The following is a 21,141-nucleotide window of genomic DNA, read 5'->3' on the forward strand; positions in this document are numbered from 1 at the left end:
ATAATATACTTCCTCTCTTTGTATCTCTTATCTGCTAAATATAAACAATGGAATCATCAACATAGGGTTATTGTAAGTTAGATGTGAAACATTTAGACCAATATCTCATACATAGTAAACACTTAATAATTGTTAGCTTGAAAGAAAAACATAACGAAGGACTTTATTTTAGTTCATCAAGAGGAAAATAAAAACCATGGATGATAGCCCAGTGTGTGACTGACTTAAACAAGATGTTCTAGAGGACAGAGTAACCAAGGAGGGCTGGTGGTAGCCCATGAGAGCTGCTTGTGCCCACCTTTCTCAGTCTACAGACATTAGACAGTTTAATAACATATTTTTTAATTTTCAATATTATTTTGTATTGGTCTCAGGTGTACAAAACAGTTATTAAACAATCATCTACTTTACAGAGTGTTCCCCCAATATTTCCATGGTTTTTGACAATTGTGTAAGTCCGCGAAACCACTAGCTACACTAAAGATACCTCAACCCATCACACCCCGCTGCACGACGCCCCTTACTCCAATCCTGGCAACCACAGATCTGCCTTTTGTTCCTACAAGGTCAGTTTAGATTTACATAAATTGAATTGTACAGTGAGTCTTATGTGTCTAGTTTCTTTTCCTCAGGATGATAGTTTTAAGATTCATCCATGCTGTAGTGGATAGCAATGGCTCATATTACTGAACTACATTCCATTGTACAGATGTGCTACAGTCTGTCTATCCATTCGCTTGTTGATTCACAGATGACCAGTTACTAGATTTTACCTGTTGGAAATAAAGCTCTTCTAAACAACAGCCTATAAAAAATGTAGTATTGTTTCTCCTCACAAAGACTACATATAGAGCTGCTTTGTTCTAAGTTCTCAAATTACCTGAGTCCCTTGCAGGGGTGTTCAGCCTGTGGCACACAGGCCACATTCGGCCCAGGATGGCTATGAATGCAGCCCAACACAAAATCATAAAGTTACTTAAAACGTTATAAGCTTTTTTTGTGATTACGTGTCCCTGTTTTTAATGTGTGGCCCAAGGCAACTCTTTTTCTTCCAGTGTGGCCCAAAGATGCCAAAAGTTGGGTCAACCCTGTAAGAATTTCCCTTAAAGGCACATGTGCCATTGTCTTTAGAAAGTTATTCTCTAGATCTAGCTTTCATGCTACGGTTGTCTTTCTCTTAGTAATACTTCTAAAAAGTGAAAAAGAAGAGAAAAGAAAGAAGGGCTGACTGTTTCTCTCAAGAGCAATGACAATCATGTATGTGCAACACCATTCCCGATGATCATGAAGGTCTGCCCACACTCTCTTTGAACTTGGAGTTCAGAATTTGAGTTCCCCTTCCCTGAATTTGGAGTATTTCCAGAGATTACGCTAAAAATGTTCTTCCCCTTTGCTACATTCTTTTCCTGGATTTCATTTTTAGACAACAGTGTACTTTATCCATCAGTGCAAAGCCGTCTCCTTCCCTCTTTTCACACTTTAGGTATGCAGTTAAGTGATAGACACCATTGCTTCCCCTTTCCATGGCTTTGTTTGTCTCTGTATTTAATCTCTGCTGTCATTTTGAATTGGAAGCAGAAATCACATTTTCATCCTGGGACCTCCAGGTTGACTTGCCTTCAATTAAACTTCTTAATTCATTTTTGTGTATTGTAGATAGACTTATCTACATCTAATCTTTGCCTTTAGTTTTCTGAAAGTTTACGGTTTGTATTTTTGTATTTTAAAACAAATACTACTCCAAATATTTTTAAATTAATGTACATTATTAAATTGAGTACTAGTTAAATGTGTATTTTAATGTCTGTATGTGTGGCTGTACATTTTACTAATATTTAATTTATTAACACAATTATTTATGTTAATAAAAGTTTTGAATAAAATGCACTTTCACAAGGGGCAATCTAACAATATACATTCCCATTTGCTGTTATTAATTTTTAAAAGCAATTTTACCTATATAACACCTCACAGACATTAAGGATTTGGAGTGGTTCTTTTTCTGTTAAAAATAAAATTAGTCTATTTTGAGAACAATATATTCATTCATGGACTATATTAACCAATCAATAATTTATGGCTCTTGTTTACACATAAGATATTAAACATATGCAATATAAATCTTTAACTACGAATGAAGAAATGAATACCTAGTAATTAAAACATACCTGAGAAATTTAACTAATGAAACATTTTCACTTTTGAGGTCAAAAGGTTACATGGCTTAAGCAAGAATAGATTTACCCTCGAACAGAAAAGACCATTTACTCAGATGATCTAAAACCTAGATTTCCTCAGCCTTCTGTCTCACGGTGTGGATTGGGAGTTAACGTTTCAGTGGGAATGAGCTGGGAATGAAGACGAATCTTGGCTCCAGGCTTGTAGTGTGACCATGATCCTGATGGCTGTAAACCATGGTGAGCTTCAACTTTTAACATTATTTCACTGAAAAATTAATATTGGATTTCTACACAGTGTTATAGCATTCTCTGCCTTCTTTGGTTCAATTTAGAAGAAACATTATGGACCTTAAATTGTTCTTGGCAAGTCTATAATTTGTAACATTTTAAACAAAAGTAGTTTGTACCAAACTCTTCCATAGAGTATCGGTAAATCTATAAATAAATATGTAATTACATCTATTCATGAACTGGGTTTAGTCTTTGGTGGGTTCACTTGTGTACTCTCTTAGCAAAACAATAATCAAAACTGATAAAAGTGAAATTTAAATTTTCAGCTCCTCAGTTCTCAAGTAAAATGACTAATTAGATCTGGAACAAGGTAATAAAATATAAAATAAAATAAACAAAACAAAATAAATCAGGAACGCACACTAACACCCAGGTTTGTTTTTCCTTTTTTAATGGGATATAGAGTGAGTTTGAAAACCATGGTTTGGTTCATCCACTGCTTTGGTTGTCTTTTTTATTGCCTTTATAGATATAAATGCGATAAAATCAAGCAACCATGTACTAATAAGGGAAAACTGATACACTTAAATGTTGCATGGGCTATGCCTGACCTGAGATTTCACTTGTTTTGTTGATTAGAAAATTCACCTGTTACTATTTGCTTAATCTCACTCTTTAGCATTTACAGAATGATTATAAAATGCCCGTAGGGGCCATGGCATTGGATAATGGATGTGTTCCCACTTAATTCTACTTGTTAAGAGATCCGGGTGACAAAATACTCCTGGAACTGTTTCATGATCTCCAAATTTGACACTAAGTGATATTTATAAAGGTTATTCTGGGGATATTTGGTTGCTCCTATGTTGACTTCCGTTTTCTCAAGGATCTTGGAGGAAATTACCTCTTCCACACGAGAGCCTTCAAAGGTCTGCCCATCTTGCCCCAGTGTGCAGTGATTGGCAGGACCTCCAATTACCTGAATTTCACTAGTCAGATAGAGTTACCTTTTATTATTATACTTTATGAGCTGACTGAATTAAGTTAAACCTGTACATCATTTTTCTTTCTGAAAATTAAAAAGATTTACACTCACTGTTTTGAGCAAGTACATTTTTGCTTGCAGCTGTCAAAACAAGCTGTCATTTCAATTATCTAGAGTGCCTATTAGTCAATTTTTAATAAAGTTTCAACTACCCTTTCCTGGTTTTTAATGAATAGCGTCCCTCGCACACCTTTTAAATATATGTTTCATGGCCCCATTAGAATTCTAAAACTAGGTAGAAAATATTAAATAACTTAATCATAAAATGCTTTACATTTTTCTATGTTGCCTAGAGCATGCTCTTTGTTGGTTTCTTTTTTAATGCCTCCTTCTTAGAAAGAGATCATAGCAACAACTATACAGGTTATGGTATTGATGAATCGGAGACAGAGTTACTTCTTGGTCATGGAGCAATATATAAATAACTCACTTCATATTTAGTTTATCTATCAATCCATCTCTTTTCATATCCATCCTCATACTTTTATTTTTTTCAAAGTTATAACTCTGTCCAACTTACTGTAGATTCCTAACACAGTTAACATACATCTTTCACCTTTCTATTCTTCTCAGTGTTTAGTAAATTATTGTAAATGTATCTTGCTTTTATTAAATTGTTCATTAAAATTAGTCAATAAAGCCTCACAATTAAGGCACATGAAGTCATCAAGCACACATCTCCCCACTTCAAGAATAAGAAAGCTGAGTTCTGGCACCCTTTGTTAGCTGATGTAGGGAGGGGACTAACATCTTCCTGAGGCCGGAACAATAACGTAAGGTCTGACCCACCACACTGTCTTGGCTCGCTTTTCTACACTGTGCTTATTCTGGAATGCTTCCCTCTTCCTCACTGTATTCCTGTGAAAAATCATTCCTTGAGGGTTTAGTTCAATTTTCACAACTCTCATGTAGATATCCCCCAGTCAGCAGTGGGCCCTGAATAACTGAAAAACATTCAAATTGTCATAATTGACAAATAATTAGCCCTTGCTTTGTTCATCCTTAACACTCCTTAATTTTATTTTATCACGTTGCACATTCTTCTTTTCACTGTAGTTCTTTTCGTACATTCTATCTTTGCCACTAAACAATAAAGAGACCCCCAGATGTTAGAGACCAAATTTTGATCACCCAGGGATTCACTACAATACTTGGAAGAGTTAAAGAGTGTATCATTATTTACAAATGCGGGCTTTCTTACAGATCTCTTGAACCCATTGCCAGATGTACTGTTTGTGAAACACTGGTCTAGTTACTTTAGAACCTATAACTTTTTAAACCTTTCTAATCTGCAAATTAGATAATAGTACTTCAGTTAAATTTTTCATAACAATTAAATTATATAATACTTGGAAAAATTTTAAGAGCACTAAAATACTACTTGTTATTTTTACTACATAAATGTCTTTTGAAAGTTTCATATTTCCCTACAAGTGTAATGTAAATATGGATGTTTATAAGCATTCTTCCCTGCAAAAATGATTCATTGGTTTTTATCAAATTCTTAAAGGTACATATGAATTTAAAATGGCTAGCAACTGATGTTCTAAGTAGCAGTAATATCAAAGATTAGACAGAAATAGAGTGTCTTCAGACACTGGCCCATTGAAAACAGCACATCATTCAAGTGCAGATGGGGAGGTCTGTGCTTCTTGGTTGAAGGTTAAAAAGAGTGACAAAAGGTACAGGCCTCATTCCTGTACCCACTGTTTGCCAAGCACTTTGCTATATTATAGGGTACAATTTTGAGTGATCACTGGAACTGATTTACAGTGGTTTCCCTAACCTCTCTACATTCATTGCCATTGACCATTCTACTTTGGGGGAGGTATTTAGGTGTTGGCCTCTCTTTCATTAAACACTCTTTTCCATTCAAGGTGCCCATTTCTTCTTCTAATTAAGGGGTGAATGTTTGATCTTCATAGCCATTTAGAAACTCGATTTTTTAAATGGAATTTTTAAAACACTGATTAGAACATTAAAAAAATTGAAAATGTTGAAATTTTATATTATATTCACTAACCACCTGAGATGACTTTTTTTAGCTTGTACACAGACTATTGTCAGCTCTTTTTCCATGTCTCTACTTGGGCTCTATACAGGTTTTACCTCCACAGGATTCCGTTTTATCCTTCCAAAATCCTAATGACTGCTTAGTAATCCAGGGTGAATCTCTCAGGCAAAATGATTGGAAGGTTCAAGGTTCGTCTATGTTTTAGCAGATATCAGTACTTCATTTCTTTTTATTGCCAAGTAATAGTCCATTGCATAGTTAGGCCACATTTGTTTATTCATTTATGAGTTGATGTATATTTAAATTGTTTTCATATTTTGGCTGTTATTAATAATGTTTCTATGAACATTCATGTATACATTTTTGTGTTATACTTTGTGTTATATGAAATAGTGTAGTATATTTCAGACACTTTCATTTCTCTTAGCAATATATCTGGAAATAGAATTGCTAAGTCACATGGTAATTCTATGTTTAAAAACTTGAGGAACTGCCAAATCGTTTTCCAAAGCAATTGCTTCATCTAACATTCCTACCAGCCAAGTGTAGGGGTTGCAATTTCTCCATATCCTTATTAACATTTGATATTGTTTGCTTTTTTAAATTATAGTCATTTTAGTGGGTAAGCAGTGGTATCTCATTGTAGTTTTGATTTTCATCACTTAAACTATTCATAATGTTAATTATCCTTTTATGTGCTTATTGGCCTTTCATATATCTTTTTTTGAGAAATGTCTATTCAAATACTTTGCCCACTTTTAGTTGGAGTATTTGCATTTATTTGGAGCTTTAGGGGGGTGTATATAATCTGGATACATATGTTATTTACAAATATTTTCTCTAATTCTGTGGTTATTCTTATACTGATCTTGTATACTGAAATCTTGTACATGTTTTATTACTTTTTTTTCCTGCCTTGGCTAAAACCTCCAGCACAATGTTGAACACAAGCGGTAATCTCAGACGTTGTGTTATTTTGTTTTGTTGTTTGCTTTCTTCTGACTGTACAGGAAAAAGCATTTATTCTTTCACTATTGATTCCGACATTAGCAGTAGGTGTTTCAAAGATTCCCTTTATCACATTGATTAAGTTCCTCTATATTTCTAGTTCTCTTAGGGTTGTTTTTTTTTTCATAAAGGGTTTTAGATTTTTTTAATGTCTTTTCTGTTCTGTGTCTATTGAAATGATCATGTGATTTTAGTTCTTTACTCCATTGGTGTAGTATATTACATTGATCGCTTTTTTGGGTGTTAAATAAAGCTTGCATTCCTGGGATAAATCTTACTTAGTCATGGTGTATAGTTACTTGTATATGTTGTTCGATTCAGACTGCTTGTATATTTTCAAGAAATGTGTGTTCATAAGGAATATAGCTGTAAAGTTTCCATGTGATGTCTCTTCTAGTTTCGATAAAAGATAATACTAGCTTCATAGAGTGAATTAGAAAGTACTTCCTCTTCTTGTTTTTGGAAGAATTTGTGAAGGACTGGCATTTAATTTAAATGTTTATAGGTTTTAACAATGACTTATTCATTGTAGAAAGCTTGTAAATTATTAATTCAATTTTCATAGAAGTTTATTCAGAATTCGTATTTCTTATTCTTTCTTCTGCATTTTTTGTTTTTAGGTATCTAACTTATATCACTTGTAGAGAGCAGCTAGCTGAATTTTTTAATCTATTCTGATTTTTTTGAAATTTAATGTTTAATAGGTTTCTTTAGTCCATTATTATTTTCACTAACAATAATATTTAGAATGTTAACACCATATTTAGTATTATTTAGTATATTTATTTTTTAATTTTTTCTTATTATAGAATGATAAATATTTCTTTTTGTCTCATCTCTTAAATATTATAGATTACCTGTATTTTCTTCACCAAAATCACCCTATTGTACTCCTTAGAGGTAGCCATCATACAGCCCCAAGAGACACACTTTATCAACATTTTCCTGAACGTTTCTAAGCACACATAAACATTTTATACAACTTTTTGTACAGCTAGTTCTTTCCTTTAAAAATAAATTCAGATATCTGTCCAAGCTAATGGATGGAGATTTATCTTATTGTTTTTTAAGTGGCTGCATAATATTCCATTGTTTGGAAGTTGCATATTTTTTCACTAGGTTTTTAAATTTTAAAATGACAACATGTACCTAAAATAAACAGTACTGAAGGTATAAAATGATAGTAGAACCTCAACAGGAAAGCACACTCTTAGTGTGTTTTAGGAAGCCCTTTCAAATGTGATTTTCATTTATTTGTAGAGCCAAAGTGAATGACAATCTGAAATTCTAGCTCAATTTTTCTAGCGAAATAACCTATTTACTTCCCTTAGGATCTATCACGTTTTCTCTTGTCTCATGACCTTGCTCATTGTCCTCATTTTATTTCATTTCTAACTAACCTAGTTTAACTAGTTTAAACTTACTCCTTTGATTTTCAGTGTATGTGAAAATCACTGAATGGACCCCCAAAACCCAGAATTTATTTGTAAAAAAATTGTATATTTATTCTAACATGCTTAAAGTTCAGTTTTAAACTACCCCCCATTTTGATGCAATACACTTATTGAGACACTTTTTCCACTGCTCAAATCAAGTTTTGAACTTACCAATTTTGGTGCCTTTTAGTGCATCTGCTGTTTTTGTTCACCCCTTCCACATTGGCAGAACATTTTCTTTTGAGGAGTTTTTTCATGCAGGGAAACAAACAAAGAAAAAAAAGCCACTGGGGCAAAAATCCAGTGGATAGAGAGGGTGGGGCATGGGGGTCATGCTGTTTTCAGTCAAAAACTGCTGAACACTCAGCACAGTGTGGGCAGGTGCACTTGTAAATCAGCCATCATGAAGTGGGTAAACACAACGAAAGCATCTTCAAAAACAAATCACTGAAGCTGAATGTGTCCTCTCACAACAACACCAGCTGGTGCACTGATACAGATGGGTTCCTAGAAGACACTCACCCAGCAGGAGAAGCCTGTATTACAAGAGGCTCACCCTCCAGAAGATAATTTCATTTTTTGGGGGGGCCCTCCCTCATACATTATTTTTTCTAATAAGACTTTTCTGACTTCCTAGATACTTTCCAAGTCTGGATTATATGTTCCTTCTAAGTATCTCTATAGCAAGTTAAATTTATTATTGCAGCTACAAAACATACTATAAATAACTACTTTCCTCTCAAGCTCAACCTACAGATTGCATGAGAAAAAATAAGTCTGTCTAATTCACCACAGTAATCCAAAGACTTGCCACATATAGTATGTTCTCAACAAATATTGATTGAATAAATGAAAGATGCTATAAATATTTCTTTTAATATTACACTTTGGGTTTTAACATAGTATTTGCTCCAACCAATCAGCATAACAATATGTAAATAATAATTCCACTGAGGATAATTGCAATTATTTAAATATTTGAATTATGGAAGTAGACACTTTTGAACATATTATTTCTCCTTCCTAACACACCATTGTAACAGTTGAATTTGTTTACATTACAGGTCTGCATGACACAGTTATATATGATGTTACAACTCTTACAATACAATTAAATTTGGTTACCCCCAGGCCATATTGCTTAGTTGGTTGAATGTTGCCACACACCTCAAAAGGCTGAGGGTTTGGTTCCCATTCAGGTCACATATGAGAGGCCACAGATCAGGGTTTCTCTCTGACATTGACATTTCTCTCTCTCGATTTTCCTCCCTTCTCTCTCTAAAATCAATAAACATATTCTCCAGTGAGAATTAAAAAATATAATTTGGTCTGTTTGCATATGGCTCTTACATTATTTCTTTATCAAAGAAGGAAAAATTTCACTTTAGGGGAAAATTATCTGCTTTATAAATTTCTTCCCAGAAGCCTTTTCTGGGAAGAAGAAACTCATTAGATAGCTTGCTACATCTTTTCACTCCGTTTAGGATTTTAAATTGTGGTGAATGTGTGAAGCCACCGTAGGACAGTTGGTTTTCAGTTGACTAATTGCTATTAATACCCCCAAGTCAGTTCTTATGTTCACTTGGGGACTTAAGATATTTGTTCTTTGTCTTTTTTCTCTCAGCTAAAGATATTATCTTATCATCATGTTTACTGACACACTGAAGATAATATTTTCAGTTCTTCCAATTCTTTAAATTTAAACATTTGACTGGACCCCAAGTGCTCCTAGTCCTAAACTGAAGAGACGCTGTAAATCTGTTATCCTCCTTCCAGGCCCCAAATGCAGTTCAGTTCTGTCATCTCCTGCTTGGACTCGGAAAACTGTGATAACTGGTTTCTTTGTCTCTGTTCTCTTCTTAATATAAATTATATTTTCACTATTACTAAATTTCTAAAAGACAACTATTACCATGACCCCCCTCCCACAACACAGGCCTAAAATCTGTGGATCCTTTGACTTCACCTAATTCATTGTCAGAAGCCACCAAACCGCACAAGCCCACAGATATATAACATGATACATAAATTTAAGACACACTGGTAATTTTAAACTGCCTAGTAGTTACGTTTAGAACAGAAGAACAAAAATTTAGTATTAATAATATATTTTATTTAACCCAATACATTAGAAATACTACTACAAGTGTATGTATTAGTAAACTTGTAATACTTTACATTGCTTTTTTTCATCATAAATCCCAGATATCTGGTCTATTTTAAACTTACAGCACACCTCATTTTCAATGAGTTACATTGCTGCCTAAATAAATACTAATGATAAGTAAAACTAGTGCTTTTGTTATGATATTTTGGGTTAGGGCAGATGAGATTCAGGCTGGGTTCAATAATGACTAATTTTCCATGGCAGAACATTCCCAGCAAGGCTTGCAGCCTGGGGGTAGCCTCAGACTATGAAAGATTGGTAACAAATAAAATGTTTCTGTAGGAAAAAGTTGAGCACTTTTTCTGGGCTAGGTTGAAAACTTGGGAAAGATGGTCAGTGGTGATAATTGCTAGTTGTGCGGCTTTTGTGTATTTGCCAGGACTTGAAGACAGCAATGCAAACCTGTAGTTCTTTCTCCCATTTGAGTAACTATTTTAAGCAGGTTTAACTTTCTCCAAAATCATGGACATTGGAGTCGAACTTGAGGTCTTTCCAGTAAACTACACTGTACCTATTCACTTCTATATTCCAATTATGGATCAGGTTACCACCAAAATGAGAAACCACATGAAACAACGTTTCAGGGTGAGAAAAGGTTTCCTGATTAGCAGAGAATGGAAGCAGGGTTCCCTCTTTTCTGATGTAGCAGAGACATCCAAAAGCAGACAGCACAGATCGCAGGTCAGAGTCATGAACAGTTTCACCTTTGTTTCTTTTGTTTGGAAACGTGCCTAAGAACATTTGGTATATCATTCACTTCAAACCATAAGCAGTTTCTTGGTTTTAATATTCTTCCTAACACATATACAACCTTCGATTAAATATGTTAAACACTTCTAATAGCTGCTGAGACTGGTAATCTACCCATTGCACGTCTCTCTCACACCAGCCCTGTTCTTTGCACAGAGCAGTGGCAACCGACGGTCCCAGCGCTCACATTTGTGACTAACTGCAGCCGAAGATACTTACTAGCCCTGCATTCGAAAACCCCAGATGTTTTTTATTAGACCAGAGAAGTGAGGTCAGTAAAAATATTGCCGCTTTTCAAGTGATGAGGCAATGTTTTCTAAATTGGAGAAAGATGCTTCAATATAAGAAAGGGATGGAAGTTGAACAATTCAAGAACACAGTTTCCACAACAAGCAGAAAATTAGGGTTTACTTCTGTTCTCATGGGCAATTTAGATTGATGCTGCATCAGTTGGCCAGAGCAGCCTGTTCAGATCGTAACTCTGGTGTTTTCCAGGCACTTTAACATGCCCTAAACTCCTCTCCTTCAAGATGCCTTCTTTTAGTTCAGTGGCACAGCGGGTACCCCTGTTCGTGCCAGACACTCGAGACTCATTCTGCCAGCTTCCTCTCTTTCATCTGCCCCACATACTGAATCACCACACTTCTAAATTTCTAATTCCTAAACATCTCTCGAAACCATCTGCTGCTCTCCCATCACCACCATCCTTGTTCACACCATTATCTCTTTGCTGGACACTGTAACAGCATCAACACTGGTTGTCCAGCTTCCACTCCTGACTACCTGTGACTCAGTGACTCAGACCGTACATTGACCTTGAGTGATAGTTTGTAGATGCACATCTGACCATTTTATTCCCCATTGATTCAATGCTTTTCTATGGCTGGTAAGGGTCAAGGCTGTTGAGAATTAAAGATTAATGTTTTATTCTTAACTAGGTCTCAAGTTGTGTGGATTGGGAGCTGCCCACCTATTTAGCCTCTTTTCTTACTATTCTCCTTTTAATAATATGCTCATATTCTTAAGTCAGATAGAATATATTTCCAGTCTATGAGGTTATACTCTTCAGCTCAGGTCTTTTACATGATATTCTTTTTGTTTTTTACCACAGAAATGCTAAGGTTTTATTTGTGTTGAGAGAAAACTGTACAGGAAGCTACATTCTGCCCTTCAAATACCAGTTTCAGAAAAAAAGGAGTTTGGTATGGTCATGCTGCATCTTACCCACCTCGCACTTTCCATACCTGACACACTGCGCTCACATACCCAAGATATTTTCTCTCTGAAAATTAAAAGTCTGATTGCCACCCACCCCAAACTTCTTTTTTATTTTAATTGTTGTTCAAGTACAGTTTTCTGTCTATTACTCCCATCCCAGCCCACCCCCTGTGCTCCCCAGCTCCCTCCCCTATCCATCCCTGTTAGTTTTTGTCCGTGTGTCCTTTATACTTGTTTCTGTAAACCATTCTTCCCCTTTTCCCCCTGAAATTCCCTTCCCTCTCCTATACCTGCAACTTTCTCCCCAATTTTTATTTCTATTTATTCTCCTCTCTCAATGTAGGTGTCTCTCCTCTAAGGTAACTTTACCCAGCCATGAAAATGAGGTTTGTTAAATTTTTCATGGCATGCTGCATTTGTTTTTAGTTGTTTAGAGTTCTTCTAATTATTTGTCTAACATCTATAAATTCCATGAGAAGATGAGCTATGTCTTTTTTATCTCTGTAATCTCACAACCAGTCCACACGCTTGACCCAGAAAAGATGTCAATGAGCAACTGTGGCATAGGATGAGTAGGTGGGTGATCTCATTGCTGTAACTTGCTGTTTACAGTTCCGTCACAAGGCACCGTCTTTAACAAGTCTTTGAAGCCTCTGACTCCCAGTGCCTGGCGTCGTCTGTGCTTTAGAGCCCTAAAATTATGTTGGTTGAAAGATTGATAAAAGCAGATAATATCTGCAGTGCCAGGTAATTTCAACTCATTTAATTCATTTTCCTCTTTCTGAATTCTTCTCATAGATGCTGAATTACTACTATGTTTTATTTATCAGTATAAAATCAGATGACCAAACTAACTGCCTCAGTCAAGTCCCCGAAGAGAACCTCGGAGTTCACCTACGAAGCCACAGGTGAGCACGTGGCTGCCGAGTTCTGCTGCAGTTTGGAGGTGATGGGCAACTCAAACCCCGGTCCCTATATGTAAAATTTCTAAAAGCTCTATAACTAAAGGTCAACCCAACCATTTTTCTCTTAAATTATATCTCGTTCTTTTATTGAGACCCTGATATGTAATAGGCCAAATGTGTTAGTCATTGAAGATATAATCAAAAATATCACTACAAGATATGGCCCATGTGCCATTCTCGTAGCAAGGTCATCAGGGTGAATGAATATACACTGTGGACTGTCCCCCCAACCCATTTCATTGTCATGATCCACACAGGTGAGCTGAAAACATATTCCGAGTTCCTCTGTGTACCACCAAACCAAGCCCCAGGCTCACCGTTGGGTGGAGAGTGGTTAGGGCGCTCTGGAAAGGAGGAAAGGTCCTGAGGGGTTCACTCATTAACTACCCCATAACGTGTTCATGTGAAGTTGAACATATAAAGGGAAAATGATAAATACGAGGAAATAAGTCATTCAAAATTTCATTTACAATAAAAGTAGATAGAATAAAAAGTAAAAGGAAGGCAAAGTGTCATTTGAAAAACTAGTAAGTCATTCAAAACATAAAGTATAATAAAATAAATAAAATGTAAGGAAGAAAAAGATGTCATTTTAAAAATGAATAAATTAATTCAGTAAATCTGCAGGCTACATAGTCAATATACAAAAACCCGGTTGCATTTCTATACACTGATAACCCATCAGAAAGAGAAATTAAGAAAACAATACTGTTTATTACCACATCAAAAAAAATTGAAATACCTAGAAGTTATTTTCACCACGGAGGCGAGAGACCCGAGAAGGAAATGGAAGACTAGCATTGTCCTGCACGGGTGGTTGGAGCCGTGAGGTGCGGTAGAACCACCACAAACACAAAATTCAGAGTCGCTCCGCGTTCTGTGTTTATTGCACTTTCTTCCCTTTTGCATACGTGGTTCCTGTGTGGTCCTCAGCTGAACTTTGCTTTCCGGGCCGCAGGTATGTTTCCCTTTTACAGTCTTGCTGGGCGTCTCTAATGCCTCACCACTGTTTGGTTTTGCAAACGTCAGAAGGACAATCCTCATTCAGTCAATCAGATATTTGAGGCATTCTCTTAAAAAATACTGTTTCTATTATTTATTTATTTTGTTCAGCCAGTACACCAACAACTGCTTCAGATTATCACATCGTCAAAGTCGCCCAACTCTTTAGCATGGCACATTAGCCTCCTCAGGCTTCCATAACAAACATGTGCCTGAAAACAAACTAGGTGGCTTAAACAAAGACATTCCTTCTCTCAGGACTCTGGGGGTTAGAGTCCTGAAATCGACTCATTGGCAGCGGAGTCCTCCCTTGGAAGGCTCTGCGTAGGGATCCTTCCTGCCTGTTCCAGGTTTTGGGGTCCCCAGGCTTTCCTTGGCTTCTAGCAGCCTGACTCTAGTCTCTCTGCCTGCACTTTGTCATTGTGGTGCACCCTGATCTCCTATGACCTTAAACTAATTAATCATCGGCAAAGACCTTGTTTCCAAATAAGGTCACATTCTGAGGGTCTGGGTAGACATCAGTTTTGAAAGAAATACTATCCAAACTACTAAACATGGCACAAATTTCTTTACGATCCAGTCCTAACCTATCTGCTTTTAGAATATTCTTTTAGTAAATGTCGGTTCCCTTCCATCGGTCTGTCAGAAAAACAAAAATGATTCAGTGAAATAAACTAACTTTTATAGTATTCATTGCTGCTGTAGTGCCTTCTTGGGAAAGATGAATGCATTTGAAATAAAATACACCTTTTTCTAGCGATCGCCAATGCAATTTGGGGGAATTTGCCTTTCTGATCAAGAACTTACCTTTCAAATAATCACAGGCTAAAATAATTTAAAATTCATTAATAAGCTACATGCTATTCAGGTTAATGATTTGTAAAACAAAACTATGTTTCTACATCTAGGTTATAGGTTTAAAGTATTATATTACTAATTTACAAGACACAAGATGTAGAATCAAATAGAGAGAGAGAGAGCATGTAAAAGAGTGAATTATAACTTTAGCTAAATTAACATGAGTTTTGTTGTTTTCTCAGCATTTGAAAGACTATGAGGAGGGAGTAAAAAGCCTAAGGGCAAGTTGCTGCATTCTTTTCTCTTGACAAATTTCTCTGTAGAAAACAGAAAAATTCGAAAGGTATTGAACTTTGGCATTTGCCCTAAATGCTGTAATAAGTGATCAATAAGCGTGCTTATTATCAGTGATGATAATGCTGGCTTCCTCCACTGAGAAACACTAAAGGTAAAAAAGACGCTCCATTATTATGCACCCCGGCCTGCCAAATCTCTGGATTTTATTCAAATTCGCAAGTAAAATTTTCCATAACAAGCCAAAGAAAGGATATTTAGAAACAATAAGAACAGCATAATGCATGTCGGGTACACTATGAACAACATGAGTACGCATTGTAAGTAACTGCAACATACCAGAAGGCTGAAGATGTGCTTGGCATCAGTCTAGGGGGAAACAGAAGGGTGAGTGGCAACGTGTTCATGGTTTACATGCTGCAGTAGAGCTAGGCCTTGTCCTCTGGGTAGTGCAAGTGAAGGTAATTCCTGATCAAGGACAGGTAGTCCAGAGAGAGGCTTCCTGGGGGGGGACCCCAGAGCTGAGACCTGAGGGATGAGTATGGATTTAAACAGACAGTAGGAATGCGAAATAGGGGAAACAGGAAGAGTCAGAAATGAAAGCAGTAAAGGAACAAAAACTTGATGATTCTTGTCACTCTCTGACATGCATTTGAATGTTCTTGCAGCATTTTACTTATTTTTTTTAAGATTTTAGTTATTTATTTTTAGAGAGGGAAGGGAGGGAGAAAGAGAAAGAGAGAAACGTCATTGTGTGGTTGCCTCCCACATGCCCCCTACTGGGGACCTGGCCTGCAACCCAGGCATGTGCCCTGACTCAATCCACCGAGACACACCATCCTGGTCTGTTCCTGCAGCACTTTAAATGAGTAATAACATTCTCGTTTTCTATAATGCTTTATAAATTTCCAAGTTTGTGATGTATTTGCCCCCACTTTCTCTTATACCTGTTGTAGTTGGTAACCATGATAGCTATCAATATCTTAATTTTACAGATGGGTCAATGAATTTGGCCTCATAAATATGAAGTAAGCTCTTCTGGATGTAATGCTACAGAAAACCTTTCTCTTTGGTTCCTTCCCTAGGATTATTTTTTCTTTTGCATAACTTTTTGGCCCTCCTTCTGGGAAAAGGCATAAAAATAAAGGGAAATAGACTTTAAAAATTAAAACCATCTCTCACAGTGTTGCTAAAATAGCATGAGATGACTAGGCAAGCACCCCTTGAACACGGGGAAGAAAAGACTGAAAAAAGCAACACTGCATGGTAGCCATTGAAATCCTTAAGTTACAGAGGAGGAAGATTAGACTCCGAGAGCATTCAATCAACAAGTCAGTTTGGAGCAGTTACTCAGCACACCACCGGGCTTTCTTCTTTGTTTAAAACTTCTGTGATGGACATTAACTGGACACACATGTGTTAAATAAACAACCCAATAAGACTGCATGGGTCATGCACAGATTCAGGCACCATTTCAGAGCTCTCTGCAGCACCTAAAGAAAATGTCAAGGAAAGAGGACCCGGAATGCAGGAGCAAATCTCTGGTGGCGATTAGCCTTTACTTTGAAGCCAATAATTTCATCTCCTTCACCAGAAAAGTATGCCTTTTAAAGCCAAGGAACTTCGGCTGTAAAGATCCCTACAACATTCCATCCTCTTTCTTTCTACAGGCCTGCAATATTATGATAATACTTTGTTTTCCACAGAGTCACAATAACTCTGGAGATTTTTATTTCTTCCGAGCTGTTGCCCACTGTTAGACGGTAGGGACAACTGAGCACGTCCTCTGTTTTCACCATCACTGCCTGAGTGCCCAACGTTCGATCACAGTTCTCCACGTGAGGAGGGTCCCACTTTCCTCAAAATGCTACATCAAAATGCTCACAATTCCCCGTCAACTATAAACTTCCATGGTATCTGGGCAGCTTAAGGACTCTCTTTGCTTTGAACTGAAACTAAACTTGGTTCAAGGCTAGAAAGTATAGCACACAGAGTTCTGCACTAACAACCGATATTTTGGATGGCCTCTGATTAGGCAAGTTTTACCAGTCTCAGTGATCCTGCTAATGCCACCTCAGGCACTTTCCCTTGAGAGGGCACCGTGCCTTACATCATGTGGCAGGCTTGTTAGCATAATTTTCAACTGCTAAATCAAAAAAGTGCATTCGGTTGCAGTAAAATTGATGAGTTTGATATACATCAATGACATCTTATTTAAGAATTTTCGCCTCAGTCAGAGATTGCAACTTGCAATTTGAGAATAATATGTAAATGAATATACATATAGTGGTTGTTGTTCAGTCTCTAAATAAACTCAGAGAATCCATATGAGACCCTTCACCGATAGCCGTTTTTGTATGTCAACCTGAGCTTATTCTTGGCATACTTCATTCAATTATCCAAGTCTCCCTTAGCAGAAAAAAGTGCTCATCTCCCAGCATCAGCAATACTTCTCCTTGTAGGTTGGATCTGGTCACTCAGCAGGTTGGATCTGGTCACTCAGCTGGTTTTCCTGGGGCAGGCCACTACTCCAATGCACTTCAAACCCCATCAGGTCTTAGAGCCATTCTAGACTGTTGCAAATTAAGACTAAGTTTCTCTACCTGTTGCTGTGTTTTCTGTGATTTCACAGTGCATGGCATGTAGTAGGGGTTTGTAAGTATTATTTGAATAAATTAATTAATATTCAATTTCAATAATTAAGTAATATGAAGAGAGTGGGTTGTTTTACTATCTGCCTTCCTGTTTGGCGGGGAAAGTTGTACAGTGGAAATGCGACTTCTGCCTCAGTGAAACAAGTGAATTTCTTTTCTTTGAACAGGGAGATTTGCCCATCTGGATAGAACCTTGTCTTATTTCTATTACTTCCCAATGCATTTCCTTTCATCTTAGAACATTTTGTAGTCCTCTCTTGTGATTGGAAACTATTTAATTAGAATTAAAGTATTTACTTCTCCATGTGATGTAAGACTTATTTAAGATTAATGCTTGACTTTCCTTTGATGCTTTTTGATGCTGCATGTGGGAGAGACTTATACCACTTTTACAAATAAATCCTGGGACAAGATGCAGGGAGGGTACTGATTCAGATGGCAACCTTTTAAGGGATGATTGGCTGGTGCTGAATATCTTAATATATCAAAAAATAATAACAAATATACACGATGAGACCTCACAAATAAATACAAGGTGGCACAAAAATAGGTTTACTCTTATGAGGACACAAAAAACCAGAATTTATTCTTATATTGTTATTTATTAATTATTGTATTATTTTCCACACAAATGACTTAAAATCTATTTTTGCCCTACCCTGTGTGTATGTGCCTCCATAATAGTTGTAGTGATTAACTGAGCTATGAGTCTTTATAATTGTGAGGGTCTGTGTGTGTAGAAAGGATTAGGTAATATTTTAATGGGAAGGGTTTGGGGAAATAATAATCCTGTGCAAAAGTTTATTGATATGCCTGAGATTTAGAAAAACTTTCTCTTTGGTGCAAGCATGCATTAAGGGTCATAAGGTCACTAAAACTTCTGCAAATGAGACTCCTCTATCTTTATTACGGGAGCCTGGAGACTCCAGGAAGCAATATGACTGTGTGAGGTTGGGAGTTATTTGTGTCTGATCCTGGGAGCCGTATGCACAGTTACTGAGGGTAACTATGAGGCAATTATATTTCTGAAAGTTGATCAAGTAGAGTGGAATTAATCATGAATATTTTTAGCTTACACAAAATCAACTCTGTAAGTTCAGGAGGCAGAGGAAAAATAGCAATTTATATTTCTGCAGTGCAGTGAATTCCTCTTCTCGTGCACCTGTCCTGAGTGAACACAATGGGGCATGTGGCACTCAGCCACCTCCCACCCATTTCTGTTGTCAAGGCCACCCTCAGCCAGGAACAATGTACGGAACTGAGTGCTGTTGTAAAGTTTAAAATGTGTGTATCTTTACTGCAGAATATTTCCTAAATGTAAGCCAGCTACTTCATCTGTTACTCAACTGAACAGATCATTTCACTGCCAGAGCAGAAACTTGCCTGGTTTCCTCACTGGCCATGTTGAGAGACAATACTTGATGTGTAATATGGTGAATTTTCTTACTTAATTGTGAATCTACCTCATTTTACTGTACACACTGACTTTAAAATTTTACCGTCACCTAAAATCATACTATTGATAGTTGGGCTTCCTTAGATAATTAGGTTCTCACAGGGCCCACTGGTGGTATAAGTCCAGAAAGTTTCTTTCGCGTTGTATTCAATCCAAAAGTGTTCCCTGGAGGATGCAAAAGGCCTTAATGTGGGCATCATAAGTCTCCTTGTCTCAATTAGGCCAGTGATACCTGAAATATCATTCTAGAATTCATTTTTATTTATTATGCAGGTGTTAACCATTAATTATTTGTCAAACAGTGTCCCGAACACTGAAGATATTAAACATTTTAGGAAAATTTAGCTATAATCTAATGAAGTTTCTAAGTTACAGTGGAATTGCCTGCATGAATCTTCTCGGGATGGGAACCCCCTTCCACATCATGAAGTTCTTCCACTGTATGAAGCATAGCATTTATTCTGTCTGGATTCTTTTTTTTTTTCAGTAACAGTATTTTTCCTTTAATTAAAGTAACTTTTTAAAAAAATTTTAGTTATTTTTCAAGTACGGTTTTCTGTTTATTTCTCCCACCTCAGCCCACCCCTCCCCATGCACCCCACCTCCCTGCCATTTCCACCCCCTTAGTTATTGTCCCTGTGTCCTTTATACTTGTTCCTCTAAATCTCTCCCATTTTTCCCCTTAAATTCCCTCTCCTCTCCCCTCTGCTCCCTGTCCCCTTGTTCTCTATTTCAGTGTCTTTGTTTTTATTTTGCTTGCTTGTCTATTTTGTTGTTTAGCTTCCTGTTAAAGGTTCTGTCTGGATTCTATTCCTTCCTTTGGAGGTATGAATGATTTCTAGTATCTTCTCGTTTATATTTCTTATTATTTCTTCTCTCTCTCCCTTGACACTAAAATACTGTCAATCTTGACCTGTAAATATGTTCTTTCAGGAACATTTTCTGTATATATTAGGCTTTTCTATTTCCTTGTTGATCAATGTCTCCCTTATAGTTTCTCATCACCCCGACCTTAAATTCTTGGGCCAGAGTTAAATCTATTACACCCGCAATAAGCTGAACCAGTTGAGTCTGTCATACCACATGCTTAGGAAGCTTTGTCTAAAACGCACTGTGGACTCATAAAACTACATACTCTCACTTTCAAATAATTTGAAAATGGCCCCAGGAACATTCTGGGATCTATTTATCACATTTCAATTAGTTCCTTTTATCTTGTTGTTTTTTTCTTTTAGAATGTTTGCTTATTATATAATACACACTCTCCATGTATCAAATAATATTAAGATTCCAAAGCAAATCTAATCAGAGATATTAGTTGCCATAGGGATCTGGAGTAATATATTTTTCTTCTTTTTTAGAGTAGTGGTACAAGATATATAGGTACATGGGTACTAGAATAATGAAAATAAATAGCTATGTTACAGATCTCTGCAGATAATTAGTAAAAATGTGTAGGTATGTATGAATTTCACTGTTCAGCGGTGAAATTTAAATTTTTTAAATATGGCAAAGAAAATCAATCTTGCCATGACTACATTACTAAGAAAAAATTGTTGAGATTTGTAAGTGATGAGAAAATGTTGCTCCTTTAATTGCTTACACAGTATTATTTACTTTTACGTAATTACATTTTATAGACAATGCCACATGCTTTGTCCACACAATTCCAAAACATCTGGATGAAAAGTGGAAAGTATAGTAACAAACCCAGATGGTTTGTAAATACAGGGCCAAACATCCAGATGGCATCAAGAAGGCAAAGCATACGGATGACAAATATCAAATCTTTCATTCCGATGTCAGGGTATCATACAGATGTAGTGTATCAATAAACTTTTTAGGGAAGACAAAGAATGTGAAACCAGTTAGAGGTCAAAAAGGAAGGGAGGAAATATGAAAAGTGTACAGTTTACATTAAAT

Source organism: Artibeus jamaicensis, unplaced genomic scaffold (genome assembly GCF_021234435.1).
Source record: "Artibeus jamaicensis isolate MK-2021 breed Jamaican fruit bat unplaced genomic scaffold, CSHL_Jam_final contig_387, whole genome shotgun sequence".
Classification (NCBI taxonomy): Eukaryota; Metazoa; Chordata; class Mammalia; order Chiroptera; family Phyllostomidae; genus Artibeus; species Artibeus jamaicensis.